Genomic DNA, 16244 nt, shown 5'->3' on the forward strand with positions numbered 1-16244 from the left:
CCCCGGCGATTGACGGTCCCGGCGCTTGGAGATGATGTAATCTGTATTTGCCAGCTCACAGTCCCAAATCATGGCGGATAACATAGCAGATGGACTCCACAAATAGGCATGCATCACACTCAGTGGTTGATGTATGAAGCAGTGATAAGGGTGGATAAGTGATAAAGTGCCTAGTACTTTATCACTGGCTAAAAAGCTCATGACTGTTAAGGTGGCCCTACACGGTACAAATATTGTATACAATTTGGACTAGATTGCCCCCAATTATAATAATAGGCCGGATTTAAAAAAGGGACAGTTAGGAGCTGATTGGCCAGTGATAAAGTAATAGACACTTTCAGGCCCTTGCCAATTTTGATGGATTATTACCAAAGTAAAATGACATGCATACGATTTAAATTGTTGGGTAAAGAAATAGACTTCAGAGATATTTGGCCCCTCTTAAAAAGTGTTGCATTTAATCAATCCTGAATTGAACAAAGATGTTTCCACATAGCGAGCAAATCCATAACTTATTTGTTATAGCAGCTACTTTACCACAAGGTGGCAGCATTTGCAAACTTTAAGGGACCCTGAAAGCAAAATATTTGTTTTGTTTTTGCCTTCAGATTGACATTTAACACAATTTAGAGGTAAAATATAAAAAATGTCAGATATGCCACACAAATGTAGCTTTGGCTCAGTTTGCACTAGTGCACCTAGATTTTGCAGGTGTTGCATTGGTTAGCAAACAAGGGGTTCCACAGGTTAGGGATGGCCATTGTTGCCATTGACACAGAATAAATGGCAGTCCCAAAAGGCAATGGGTTGGGGAGTGAATTTCCCGGTGAAGATAAGCAACAATGTGCAGGTAGATACGTCCAGCCTAGGCAGATGTAGTCCTTAAAAGCAATGGATGAGGTAGTAATTTCCCGTTGGATATGGGTCCAAACTGGTTCAAAGTGGATGATGGTGAATAGTCCTCTGGTGTGGCCAAATCGAGTGCACCTGACGCATTTCGTTGTATATCAGACAACTTTACTCGGCAGCCTTTAAAGTTATAAAAAGTAGTCCCACCATGGTATGCTGGATGTCCGGCTGGCAGATTTTCATTTCAAGTTGGCGTAAGTGAGAGCTCCGGGTCTAACACTTACCAATGTGACTAGCTTAGTTGTGCGCATGCCAAAAGTGAGCATGCCATCGAATGTCTGCAAGTGTAGTCATTTCCAGGGTGGCTTTCAGGAGTCGGCATACATGTTGGTGGCAGCTCCATGATGCCGTGATCGGCATCCCTTCTGCAGACACAGCCACTTGTAGATGAATTGGGCTACTTGGTATAACTGTAAAGGCTTGGTACAACAACAGGAGGTGAGATACCAATATAAGACACCAGCTTGGTCCTTGAAGTTCAGGGTACATGGATGACTCTCCAGAGTTTAGCATGTTCCCTGTATTGGCCATATTTGGTCATTCCGATTTTTGGTGTGTGTCATTGTGGACAGGTGTTATGTGTTCAGTATTTGGATGTCTTTTTATATGTTAAATTTTTTGGCGGCGTCACCCTCCCCAAACCCCCCCCCCCCCCCGCCGCCTGGGCTGCTCCAGTGCATGTTAGGCCTCCCTGCACCGTATTGTTTTGTTGTCAAACTTTTTTACACTAAACCACTTGCCTGCTCCTTGAAATAAACATCTAAACCTCTGATTCCGAAACAATTTTTTTTTTTTTTTAACCTCACCCTATCCCTGCCACACAGATTCCCAGTTGGCGTCAATCGTGGCGTGGGGTTCAGGGTGTAAAATTGGGGGTCTAGGGAATATTTTACATTGAATCCAATGTAAAATCGGGTCCCGGGGACCGAATTCACATTTGATTCAATTTAAAAATTGGGTCGGTCGCGTCGGTCGCATCGCATGCGATTTGGTCGCATGCGATGCGACCGACGCAATTTTTCCGACACGACCACCCCGATGGAAATCGGGGTGGCCGTGCTAGGAAACAAGTACCCATTGTTATTATCCATTCCCATAAAATTAACCAATAGCGTTGTAAATGTTATGAACATTCCCAGGTATAACATTGATATTATGTGCATTGTTGTTATTAATTATCACCTGTGTGAAAGGAAAGATTTACCGCACTATGCATTGCAAGGATGCTGCTTCAAGGACCTCACTGGTCCTTAGTGCACTGTCCTTGATACATCCCGCTAGGCACTACGGAGTCCCACAGGACGCTGCCTGAGATGCTTTGCACATTGTTGCTGGGGCTGCACTGGGCATAACGTAGTAAATGTCTCAATGCATTTGAGTTGGATTGTTGCAGCTTGTGCAGGCAGCAGTTTTGTCTCTGCATTTCTGGTGTGAAAGGGGTATAATAAGTAATACCCCTTTCACACCAGAAATGCAGAGACAAACCCGGGAATATCATTCCAAGGACAAGCAGGGACATTCCCGGGTTGGGACCCATTCACACATGCTTTTGAAGCAGGGACAACCCGGGTCGGCACTTTCACACTAAACCCGGGATGACCCTGCATTTCTATGAGAATAGCATTGAAAATGGCCTTTTTTAGGATCACATTAGATTATTGATTATTAATAATTAAGACAAAACATTTGTAGTGTCTCAGCCTTTGTTTACTTGTATAAAACAAATGTTTACTTGTATAAAACAAATTAAAAGACATATAAAAGCATCTTCCCCACTAATGATTAATAGCTCTCTCTCCTCCTCATTTGTCCAAGACATGGCACACATTGCAGGCTTTCAGGGGTTATAATGAAATTCTGGGGTCTGTGGTGCCACAGGAACATGCACACTGTCTCCCTGCATACATTATGCTGCCTCTGGGCATGTCTGTGAGTGTCCACCACAACAGGAAGTTGCCCTGCTAGCAAATCAGCACTAGCAGAGGCAACACTGGAAGCAGGGACATGTACCTGCATCTTTCACACCAGCCAGTAACCCTGGAAGGACCCGGGAGCAACCCTGCTACATAGCAGGGTTGAATTGCCGGCAAATGTACCCGGGAATTTGTCCCTGGAACCTTTCACACCAGAGCTAGTCCAGGGTTGTTCCCGGACCCAACCCGGGAATTTAAGCTGGTGTGAAAGGGGTATTACATCTGCCCCCCCTGCAGTGCACATGGTTTTGTCCATCTAAGAAGGATTTTGTCAGAAAGAGTGAACTAGAATAAGGCCCAATGTCTCCGACCCCTGCTGTGGGAGGTGAACTTATAGTTTGTGCCAACTCTCTGAGGAGTTGCATTGCAGGGCAGTGCACTTATGGACCCCCTCCTATGGTGATGGTTCCATATGCCTCTAATGTCCCATACTGGAACCTGATGCTGGCTTTTGTTTTATTCATCACAAGATGCAAGTTTTATAGCTAGTTGTCTTTCTTTTGTGCCCTGCAGGAGACTTGCTACTCTTTGGGTACCAGATGGAGCTCTGACTGCCTGAATACTTCCCTGCTAGTGCCAAGCTCAGCCTATTTGTTCAGACATGGGGACAGGTTCATCAAGCTTCAAAAAGTGATAAAGGGTAGAGTGCTAAACAACCAGCCAATCAGCGCCAAACTGTCATTTTTTTCAAACCCAGATGATTGGCTGGTTATCTCATACATTGTCCTTTTCATGGAATAAACTCCTAACAGTTTTCTCTACTGGGGCTTCCATACTCTGATCCAGTGGCCACTGCTGCTGCTAATGCTGACACTGGAGCTGGCTGTGCTTACTTTCTCTTCAGTGCTGCCAATTGCTTCCAGTGCTCCTACACTCACACAAAGCCTGTCTACCTTCCTTAAATACCCCTTTCAGATGTCTGGCCCCCGCTGCCCCTCATTGGCTAACCTGCTGACCCAGATGTGAAAAGGAGGATCGGCATACCTGCCTGCCCATTTCTTCCCAATTCTGGCCCATAGGCTGCCTACCACTCCCCCCCCCCCCTCCCGCACCATCTTTGTGGCACCCACACTACCTTGAGCTCTTTGTGAAGGTCAGATCATACATCCAAAGGCAAGACACCAAATTCAGGAAAGCCATTGCTGTTGAAAAAGGCTAGTGGCCACGTTGCACTTCCTTTTATCACTGAAAGATCTTTTGAGGATCTGAAATTCCGCACACTTCACATGCTATAGTAAAAATGAAACACAGCAAAATTCAATATATAAAAACGTTACTACTGTGCATAATACTTCACATATGTTGTCACCAAAACGCATCATAATAACTCAGGATGATGAGGTAGGATTGAAGGCTCATACATTTGCTCTAATAACATACAATAAAAATATGTCGCTGTAAACAGCTACAGTCTTGTGCATAGTATAGAATGACGCATAATTCAACATACAGGTGTAAAAGACTTACGATACGAACGATCCAAAGTATACTCCACAGATTTTATGAGTGGGTAATAGTATATTATACAGATATAACAGCCCCCATCGCTGCCACGATGTGCACCTACATGCATACGCATCGCCACAAGGACTGAGTGCAAAGGCATAACTCTGGGAGGCAATGGAAACATCCACCACCAGGCTCCTGCTCCCAAAGGGGCACCTCTCCTCCCTTGTGAGTTTGAATCAGTTAACTGAAATTGCTTCTCGGGCTGACTCCCGCACCTAGCAGGGTATATTTTCTGAAATATATATGTTGTTCATTATATATACATATACACACACACACACACACACACACACACACACACACACACACACACACACACACACACACACACACACACACACATGCATACATATATTTATATAAGGTGATCTGTGAGTGTGTGTGTGGGGTCACTTATATTTATTTTTCCTCTGGACAATTGGGATGAACTTATGCCACTGACCAGGTGTGAATAGTCACAATCACATAATGTATTTCTTATGGATTGTGAGTGAGATTATTCACATGTACCCATGAACATGCACACACACAGTAAAATGACAGCCTGGCTACATCTGTAATACCCCTTAACACTGCCAGCAATATCACAGGTCATTGCACGTGAATGCAGGTTCAACCTGGCTCGCAGTACAGTGTGAACAGGTAAATCAGATCGATGCGACCTGCCTCTCCATGTCACTCATCACCCATTGCCTTCCCTATATGCCCCTGTCACTCATAGCCTTCTACTGTAGCTCACTGCCTATCCCCTCTCACACGCTGCCTCCCCCTAAAATCCACTGCTTCCTGGCACTTACTGCCACCCCCATCACACACTGTCTTCCCAGTCACCTGTCCTCAAAACCTTCACAGGGAGTATAAAAAACATAGCACAAATGTATTAAAAACACCTGCAGGGAGAGGGCTCTGAAAGGAGCTTGTCCCTGGGTGTTGTAAGAAAAGAAGTGATCGCATTAGTGGTCACTTCAGATCTGTTTTGTGATTCCCTAGTGCTACTGTGGGTTCACGATCCATGTATGTGTGGCGGCCATTCTGTGGTAACTTGATGGGGTCTTGTTATCATTTTTATTGACAGATGGAGTCCCAGAGCAAACTAGTTTGAGAACCTTTGCCTTAGGCAATCATAACCCTTGTTTTGAACCATAGAAGACTGTCATTGTCACCCAAAGCCCTCCCCATTTGCCCCTCCCCAGTCACCGTCTGCCTCATCCAGGTCATCCTCTGCCTTTAACTTAGACAAACCCTTTGCCACTCTGTCACCCTCTGCCTCTCCCTCTGCCCCTCTATACCTCTTACTTTCACTCCCAGTAACTTCTACCTGTCACTACACAACTCTCTGTCACCAACAGCCACTCTCACTGTAATCCCTTACCTGTCGCCCATCTGGCTCTTCTTCTCGCCCACTGACTTCCCAGTCACCCATTGCTTCTTTCTGTCTACCTTTCTCTTGTCATCCACTGCCTCTCCATCTCCCTTTGACCACCTGCCATCCACTGCCACTCAACATTACCCTCTACATCTCCATTACCCACTGACTTTCCTGTCACCAACTGACCCTACATGTCTTTCTCTTCCCTTCTAGCCTCTGCTTCTCCCTGTCACCTTTTAAATCTGTGTCACTGACTCCCCAGTCATCAACTCTCACCTATCTTCCTCTCCCTGCCATCCACTGCCTTTCCTTGTTACCCTCCAGATATATGAAGCTTCCAAAAGTGATAAAGTGGAGAGTGATAAACTAACAGCCAACCAGCTCCTAATTGTCATTTTTAATACCCAGCCTGTAACATGGCAGTTAGGAGAAGCTGATTGTCTGCTTAGTGCATCTGGCCCTTTGTCTCTTCCAGTCATCTCTACCTGACATTCACACTAGTCACCACCTGCCTCTCCGTCACCCACAACTCCTGCTGCTGTCATATGTTTGCACCTGGGCCCATCACTTGATAGCTCCACCATTGGTCAGGAGGCAGCTAAAGATGAATGGAGATTGACATTGTTGAAGTCTGCTGTCCCAAAATGTCAACGGTTAACATTTTACTGCTACTGGACTTTGAGCTCAGCTGGCCTACGGCGCAAGTGTGGCCATTGGGCTGCCCAAGCATAATCGTAGGACTGCAGGTTGAAGATCATCCCTTTCCACATACTGCAATACGTAACACTATCTAAGGGTCTGATTCAATTAGACGTGATCATATAACACCCATAATTGCAGCTATATATCGCACTCACGGTAGCTCTACACTTGTACACTTGCACATTTTTGTTCACAACCCCATATGGGTGCGTACCAAAACATCTGGGATGATATCAGACTTCAAGGAGGGCCGAGATGGGCTGCTGGAGTTTTCACAACTGCAATTTGCCCACCTCAAATTTGGTGGTGGGTTACTGCATCTGAAACACAACCCACTTGCGGTCCCACACGCTCCACCTGTGCTCCAACACCCCACCTGCGCTCATCTGGATCTGTCTCATTTCAGAAAGCTATGTGGCTGTTTGCGACCAAAAATAGTACTTTTAAAAATAGGCCCCTTATCTCACGTTGCTCTGTTGTAAATTAAAGAATGGCATCTTAGGCTTCTCCAAAATTCCATATTTTACATAGAGGTCCTACGTTTTGTGCTGCAGCGGTGGGTAAGGTGTAACCCAGGGCTGGGCAACATCGGCCCTCCAGATGTTAGTGAACTACACATTCCAGGATGCTTTGCATTAGTTTTGCTATGTGGCCCTGCTGAAACTGATGCAAGGCATGCTGGGATGTGTGGTTCATCAACATCTGAAAGGCCGGTGTTGCCCAGCCCTGGTGTAACCTGTTCTACAGAAGAACACAACCTGAAGGTACACACTGACAGGCACTGTTCCCTTTACAAGACGCTGCTGTGTGTGTGGCCCAGTGTACTGTATGTGGCGGCAGGGAGGGCACATACAGTAACACAGGCGCTGTGTATCCGCCGCCGCCGCCGCAGTATAGTACACTGGGGTTACTGTATGTATGTATGTATGTATGAGAATGCGATGCTGCTGGACTAGTGCTGAGCCTGAGTGTAAGGAAGCAGCAGCAGCGGGGAGGGGGCTCCGGGCAGCCAGGCGGGGCCTGCCATAGTATCAGTGCAGTGCTGTGTGTGGAGTCGGGGGAGCGGCGACAACAGTGTAGCAGCAGCAGCAGCAGCATCATCAGACACACAGGCGGGGGCGGCGCGGTGTAGCAGCGGCTCTGTGTGTGTATGCACTGTACGCTACTATGTAGTTACCCACACACACTGCACACAGGGACCCCAGCGCGCAGGCTGCCGCATTGCTATCGCATGTGCCCGGAGGAGAGGACGCAGGATGGGACTGACATGCTGATAGAATTCAAGTGATCAGAGGATCAAATCACCGATGAGGTGAGTGCCAAGTTTGGCACTTTAGTGCCCCGGGATCCTCTAAGCGGGGGCGTTCCACCCCCTGCCCATCTGTGTTCCGACCATTTCATTCTGCAGGGTGTTAGTAGAAGGGACCCCTGTCACTCACCTACCCGCTGCTGCCAGTGTCCCCACTCTGCAATAATCACCCGCCTTCCTCTCTCTATACTCTATATACTGTACCTGCCTGTACATAGCATGTCTGACGTGCTTTGCTGTCCATGAACAGAACACATATGTTCCTACTTACACATGATCTCTGTCAGTAAGGATGAGTTACACGTCTCCATCGTAGCTGTCCTACAGTATATACTGTATATGCTGTGTTTCTGCATTTCCCTGGCTAGGAGGCTCTATAGGATAAGTAGGTTCTGTAAACATTTGCCTCCTACTGTGTATATTCCTATCTGTTACCCTCAGTGACTCATCCCCTCCAATGGTTACACATGTCAGCAGCAGGCTGACTGCAGGTCATGTGGATGTTTTGGTGAGAGTTTCTGATCATGGAAAGAGCATATGTCATGTATGAGCACTGAATGGAGACCTACAGTAGGTGCACCCTTGTCACATGAATACTGATTTTCCCTCTTCCTGTTTACCTCCAGCTCTCACCTCTCCAGCTCACATCCCCTGTAGCTCTGAGACAGTCAGTGGTCTCCTCTAACCCCTGTTGTTCTACCTCTCTGCTAACCTCCCTTGGCACAACTGTGCTGTCCTGGCTGAGAAAATACCTCTGCATTGTGCTTGGACTTTGCCATTACCTGTAATATACTAATGAATCTGGGTGTGAGGTTTGACAGGAATAAGTTCAGAAAATGCCACTGTCATCTAAGTTTTCAGAAAATGTCTGCATGTGACCCAAATCCATTTGTCCTTTTTTTTCTATTTACACATGATGGGCTATGGGCTATTTCACATGCTCCGGCTCCTGCCGGGCGACGAAACCCCGCACGGCCAAGAAGCCGTGCCGCACTCAGGAGTTTAGAATGATGGGGATGGCAACAGCCCGGCATCCGTCCCTTCCAGTAGTGGGATCCGGCTGCAACCGGGCGGCCAGGCCGTGGCCATCCTGTGTGAATGGACACAATTCTGTCCATTATTAACTACTGTGTGCTATTCGCCGTGCGGGGTTTCGCCGCCTGTCAGGAGCCGGAGACTGTGAAATAGCCCTATGATCAGGGGGATATTTTCATATGCACTAAAGCCCAACCACCGGGGCTTCGCCTATGGGCTTCTTTTCACGTCCCCCACCCCCCTGCACTGACCCCTACCACCCCGTCCCAGTTTGCGCTGACCCCCCCCCCTCACCTGTGTCCCGGCAGCATCCTGCTGTACTGCCCATACCAGTGACCTCCTCCTCCCTGCACCTCTTCCGGGTGCAGGGAGGAGGAGGCAGAGCCCAGCAGCCCCTGTAGCTTTCTGAGCAGGAGGCTGCCAGGCATAGCAGGAGGGGGAGAGCCGCGGAGACCCGCTCACCCCCCCTGCTGGCTGCTTTGCAAAGGGCAGCTCTTATCGCAAGAGTTGCCCTTTGCGATACTAATCGTATATGCGATTAGTAGAATTCGGATGTGTGGCGGGATGTTCCGCAGTCGCTTTGTACATCTCGGCCAGAATCTGATAGGTTGCTGTGGTCAACATCCCATCTTACAAAATTTACCTCTATGGGCTCCATGTAATTAGAGTCTTTGGTGCAGCTGTATTAACCCTTTTGTCAAAATAGATGTGAAAGTTGCCAAACAAAATTTTTATTCTTTATAATGACCTGAAATGTTCATCTTATATATGAAATATATATTTTCTTACACAACATTTTTTTTTTTTAATTTAATTAACAAATAAGAGGGATGCTGGCACTTTTAGAAGATATTTTTAAACATTGCTCAAACAGGGTTAAGCTTGGTAAAGTGGTGATAAATTAGCCTTTAACTTCACAGTTAGGAGGTGATTGGCAGGTACGTTATCCCCTTCTACTTTATTACCACTTTATCACTACACCAGGCTTAATACATCTGCCCCATAACCCTTTAACGCTCTCTAAAGGGGTCGATGACATCTATTCTCTATTTCGCAAACAGCGATAAGCTTAGCTATCAATAGATGATACAGCCATGCAGTCCACATTGACGAGAGTGGGACCTAGCAAAGCCTCTCCATCTTCTACAAAGTGTTCCTGGTTTTGCTGCATGCCCAACAGGTGGCAATACTGTGCGCATGCGAGGTGGCTGGTGAGCATGCCCATTAGTCTTTGACTGTTACTGGCAGCAGTTGGCTGAAAACAGCTCAGCAGGGAACACAGTTATACTTTGTGGGACAGGTAACTTATGCTATCATCCTAAATATTCATGTATACATTGCTGTTATACTCAGGATCAGTTTTGTTCATAATCACTTAAAAAATGAACTGTAAATCATAAATTACTGATAATGAAACCCAAAAACCTTTGATTCTTATATTAGAAATAAATATAGGATGTTGTCATAAGTACCTTGATTCTCTCTATGCTGTCCATATGGTAAATATTTAAGTGCAGGTATTTGCTGGTTTCTACTGTTTGTTGGGTTAATTCATTTAATCAATTGCAATTGAGAACCTGTGTATAAGGAAGGTTTCATCATGTCACTTGTATACCTGTATATTTGCATATGTTATTCTAACTTGCAGAAGCTACATTGTTTATTCTGACAAGGAAAAATATAACACTAATGCTGCTTTCCCACTGCCAAGCCGTTTAAAGGATCTGTATTTTTAAACGGTATTTAAAACGGTATTAGCTTTCACATTGCAGTAGATTACCGTTTTAAATACCGTTTAAGTACCATTCACATCGCAGTAAACCGTTTAATCCCCTCATGTCCCCTGGTACCTGTCCTGCCCCCCTCCCCCCGTACCTGCCAGCTGGTACCCTCGCTTTCCCCCCTGCCTTGGTACTCCCCTGCCCTGGTACCCCCCCCCCCCTGCCCTCGTACCTTGCCCCCCCTCCCCTGGTACCTTGCAGCTGGTACACAGACAGCAGGGGCACTGGGAATCCGGGCAGCGCGGTCCGTGCTCAGGAGGAGGAAGCGGAGGAAGGTCCATTAGGAGATTGGCATTTCATCGGCGGGGGGTCCCTGCCGCGAATGGGAAATAGCGGAGCCCGAAAATTACATATGCGCATATCTAATGAACGGCTCCGCTATTTCCCATTCGCGGCAGTGATCCCGCCGAAGAAATGCCAATCTCCTAATGGACCTTCCTCCGCTTCCTCCTCCTGAGCACGGACCGCGCTGCCCGGATTCCCAGTGCCCCTGCTGTCTGTGCACCAGCCTCCTCCTGTATGATGCTTTCAGCAATCAGTCTGGGACTTGCCGACTAGGATCCCTTGAATGCCCGCTGCCTATCCTGCCTACCATGCTGCCCGGATGCAAGGTACCAGCTGCAAGGTACCAGGGGAGGGGGGGGGGGCAAGGTACCAGGGCAGGGGGGGAAGGAAGCGAGGGTACCAGCTGGCAGGTACGGGGGGGGGGGGGGCAGGACAGGTACCGGGGGAGGGGGAAGACTAGTGTAGGATCTTAAATACCATTTCAGAGCCATTGTCACTGCAGAAAAAACGGCTCTGAAACGTGTAGGACTCTGCTTTTTAAACGGGTTGAAATACCGGTTAACTTTAACCAGTAAATAAACTCTGGCGCATTCCCACTGCAGCCTTAAATTTTTAGAAAGGGGAAGAAACGGCAATATACCGTTTAAGACCTGCAGTGAGAAAGGGGTATTAAGGTCATTTACTAACCACAAAAATATATGCAACACTTTGTGTTGAAATGTGCCTAATTGTCCGCCTCAAGTATTACAGCGAGCACACCCTCCCCACGTTTTCATTTAAGATCTGCCCCATAAAAGTGCTATGCCTTTTTCATGTTTGTGGTGTGTTTGGATCACAGTGAAAATAATCAAAAAACACTTCAAACAGCCACCTCAGAACCACTCCCTCATTAATATTACTTTAATTCTGAGAGTAAATTGGGATTGTCTTTATTACATGTGACACATGTGTATTTGAAGGTTTTCTAGTATTCTTCTTGAAACATATTGCCCTAACTTTCCTTAAGCTCTGTGCACTAGGAGCAATGTGGTCACTGAGCGATTTTCGCTGATGAAAACTGGGTCACTGCAGAAGAAAGCCGCTGTGCGACCAGAACTGGGCTGGTGCAGGAGTGCACTCCTAGCGATCGTCGCTCTGTACATGCAGGGATTTGGGTGCTCGGCGACCATATCCCTGGTGATAAAGCCCGGTTTAAATCATCTGGCTGATTACTTACCGATCAGTAAATAATTGTATGATCAGCCCAACAAGTGGATAGCATATATGCATTAGCTGATACATGGCTTCAAACATTTCTGCAACGGTCTGATCAGGTGGTTGAGATCTGATGTGCAGCACTTACTATCCCATTCCGAACCTCCAAATCCTGTTGAAGATGTCTAGGGGGATATCCTATTAGCAGTGGTAATTTACTGCTGATAATCTACATGTGTGTACCCAGCTCTAGATTAAAAAATGCATTTGTTTCAGTACTAAAGACAACAGTATGTGGATGCTACAGAAATAGCTCATTGCAGAAAAACAACATAATAACGAGGCCGCATAGAAGGTGTTGGAGTTTGGCAGTGACATGATGATTCAACACACATTTGTATATAATGGATGTTCCAGGAAGGATATTTATCTTATCAGTTTGTATTGTTCTGCGTGTCCTTAAAGTTCAAATTTACTTAATAAAATAGGATACAGAATGTTGTATTCAGCAGGTTTTTATTTATGCCATTGTACAAAGTGACAGCTTCAGAATTGGTAAACCTTATTGCAATGCACAGGGTTTGAAAAAACAAATTTTTGGGTTTAAACCAATTTTTTTTTTTCAGTAACGATTTAATGAAAAAATGTAATCTTGTTTGTTATACATAGATATGTATTCCAAACCTTGATCAACCATTTTTTTTTAACAAGTTTATTTTTGATTTTGCAATTATAAACAAATACAGGAAAACATGTATGCAAATGATACATAAAAAAAAAAAACAGGGAAAAAGAAAATCGATAATATACATACAATATAGAGCTAAAATACATTAACCCAAGAAAAATAAGGCTGGAATATCACGGTAATCAAAAAATAAAAATGGAAAAGTGAGAGTTACTATACGTAAACAACCATTTTTTTTATTCTTTCTAACATTAACAAAGTTATTAGGCTTTGATATGATTTATTTGAAATCTTTTAATAAAACCAATTTTTTACTAAACATAATTAAAACATGTAAAAATACTTTTCAGAGCTAAGAATTTGCGGTGGATATGTCACGGACATTAAACATTTTCAATAAAAACACCAGATTAGATGCCTTTTCAGTTCTGTTTCGAAGATTTGAATAAACTAAACCAAAAGAAAAAAAACTATTTTTTCTACACTAGCTGAAGATGATTAAGCAGTCAAAAGTTGTTCAATAATGGGAAATACAGTGGGGCATGGCCAAGATGACAATTGTGTAGGACACAGCCCTGCATGCTCTCCGGCTAAATATCCTGCAACCAACATCCTTCCCCAACTATAGCCGATTTCTGTGGTATATACCTGCCCTCCTGGTCTCCGGTGCCTCCGCTGAGCTGTTTCATTTGCCGGTGTCTCCTGTTTGGGGCTGGGTGCGGCTATCCCGCTGCGCTGTTGCATGTGTCTCTGGGCCGCGGTCACCATCTTGGACACCGCTGTCCTCCTGTTGTGCACTCCTGCTCCTGGCTGACTCTCTCCGGTGCTGTGGGTGGACGCGGAGGGTGGATGCTCCTCATGGACCTTTTGGCTGCATCTGAATTGGGACCTTCTGCGCTCCTGCAGTTTTGACCTGAGTGGCTTACCATGGAGCCTTTTCTGCCCTCGTAGTCTGGCTGGATCCCACAGCCACTTTGAAAACTCCTGCATTCCCAGCTTCTGTGCAGGCGAGGTGAGGTGAGCTGTTTACACGTGTCTCTGTTTAGTTACCGACAATCTTTGGATCTACTGTGGCCTATAATATACTGACTGCCTGCTCTCTATTTAGATCACTTTTCTGCAATGGTGCAAAGTCTGGTGGCGTGCTAGCCGCCACCATTCACCTGCTGGTTTAATATTGAATCATTGTGTGGAAACACCTTTGAAACCTTGCAAACTTTATGCAAATAATCCTCTGCATAATTTCTGAATCTACTCAAGATACTTCTTGACCTACTCAATGATGTGCCAAGTGGCATTGCCTCTCCTTGTCTGTATGGACAAGGTCATGCCGAAGCTGTTCGGGATCTCTATCTGGCTCTATCTGAATGTGTAAACTCTACAGCCTATACTTTTGATCGTGAATATACCCTGAGCCATCCATTTTCTGTGCCTGGGTTGGAGGCTGAATTCTTATGGTACTGGTTTTTCAGATGTCCTTGGTGCCGTGCTCCTTCCAAAATCTCTATATTGAATCTGTCTACTTTGCACTACTGGTCCACTATGTGTATCGGGCGCTATCCTGTTTTCCCCTGTGCTAACTGGCACATTAGTGCCTCTAAAACTTTTTCTAGTACTGCCAAATTCTGGCCGGACTAGTATATAATATACCCCTCTGCCTGGATTATATTGCTGCCATTTCTATATTTCCTTTTCAATTTTTTTTCTCCTATGTTGTTAGTTTTTATTTTTTTATATCCTGTATGCCTATTTTAATTTTATCTGTGAAATTTTTGTATTTTCTCAGTGTAATGCATACTTTTGTAAAACTGTAAGTAGCAAGAAGGCGGAGTTAAGCATATTTTGACTTCATCTGTCTTTCTGTTCACACTCTATACCATGGGTCTTCAAACTGCGGCCCTCCAGATGTTGTGAAACTACAAATCCCAGCATGCCTTGCCACAGTTTTGCTATAAGGGAGTGTTAAAACTGTGGCAAGGCATGCTGGGATTTGTAGTTTCACAACATCTGGAGGGCCACAGTTTGAAGACCCATGCTCTATACCTTTAAAGCTGTACTCATTTTAGACTTTGAGAGCTGTGATACTTTATATCCTTATAATGTGGGAGAGCTGGTCCTGGCCTTGCTAAGGTCATTAGTTTTTTTAGCACATGTCAGATATCCATCTGCATATCCTTCATTATTTGGGTGGGCGGGAAGGTTGAGGGGTGCGTTAGATTAGTATAGTATTGGATAGGTAACAGTTAATGGTATAGGGGTAAATTGGGATCCAGCTGTGCCTAATTTGGGAGTAGGTAGTACAGGGTGGGGGCTATGGGGAGGTTTTATTTTTTTTGTTTTGTTTTCTTTTTTTACAGTAGCTAGGTATACATTTTTGTTTTGATCCGCTATTGCAATTCGTCTCTATGTATAATTATTATATCTTGTACTAATAAGCTGGGTTTCAGTATATCCTATTGCAAAAACACTACTGTAATACAGGTTGAGTATCCCTTATACAAAATGCTCGGGACCAGCAGAATTTTCCGTATTTCGGAATATTTTAATATTTCAATGATGTATTTTGAAGTATCTTGCATTTATGCTGTATAAACACATCAACCACGTGAAATGCACACAAAAATGTATTTATTTTATTTGTTCAAAAAACAAGGTTTCAAAACATGAAACAAAATTTGTGTACTATCTCAGGCACATTAATTTGAATGCCAAGCAATAATTTTCTTGCACATATATAGTGCCAGTTACATAACATGTAGTGCTGTTACAGTTGTCCCCAGTAAGTTTTCAGCAAAAAAAAATATATATATTTTTTCCACTTTTTGAAATGTATGGTTTTTGGAATAATTCGGATAACGGGTATTCGGATACGGGATACTCAACCTGTATATACTCCTTGTTGCCTGTGTAATATCGATCCCGAATGGCGCCTTCGGGTGATTGAGCTTGTGTATTTATGTTTTTTATTGTAAGGGGCATTTCACATCTTTAGATGGAAATATATATCCTTTTCATATTTGCACGGTTACATGTATACTACTTCTATGTTGACTTAATTCACCATGTATATACCATGTGTCCTAGCTGCTTATATTTTGTTACTTGTTTTTTTTTCTGTGCTGTTATGCAAAAAATCAATAAAAAATATTGAATTAAAAAAAAAATAATGGGAAATACATTAGGATTAACAAATGTAGGCCAAGAAGCTTGATGCTAGGCAGACTTAGCACCTCTTATCTGAGTCACCTTCCTATATCTTTGGTGTGTGTGTGTGTGTGTTATTTACTGTATTGGTTCAGCTTACTTAGATAATGACCAAAAGGAACACGGTGTGGAAAAGCACCAGGCATTCCCTGACAATAGAGGTTTTTTTTAAAGGAAGTCACAGTGTTGTGCCTGTAGTCACAACATCTTTAAAAAAAAGTCCTGTTTTATTTTTTATTTTTTTTTTACGCGCCAACCCTGGCGCAACATGTAGATTTGGAAGAGA

The 16244-nt window shown here is 44.6% G+C and overlaps 1 protein-coding gene across 1 annotated transcript in view; it reads left to right on the top strand.

Annotated features, from left to right (window-relative positions):
* The first annotated feature begins 7495 nt into the window (after positions 1-7495).
* The window catches only part of PIP5K1B (phosphatidylinositol-4-phosphate 5-kinase type 1 beta), a 181006-nt gene continuing 172257 nt past the window's right edge, over positions 7496-16244 (top strand). The window contains exon 1 of the mRNA XM_083186062.1: positions 7496-7774. The gene's annotated coding sequence lies outside the window, so the exon portion shown is untranslated. The remainder of the gene's footprint in view (positions 7775-16244) is intronic.

Source organism: Crinia signifera, chromosome 1 (assembly GCF_055691185.1).
Source record: "Crinia signifera chromosome 1, ASM5569118v1, whole genome shotgun sequence".
NCBI classification, from domain to species: domain Eukaryota; kingdom Metazoa; phylum Chordata; class Amphibia; order Anura; family Myobatrachidae; genus Crinia; species Crinia signifera.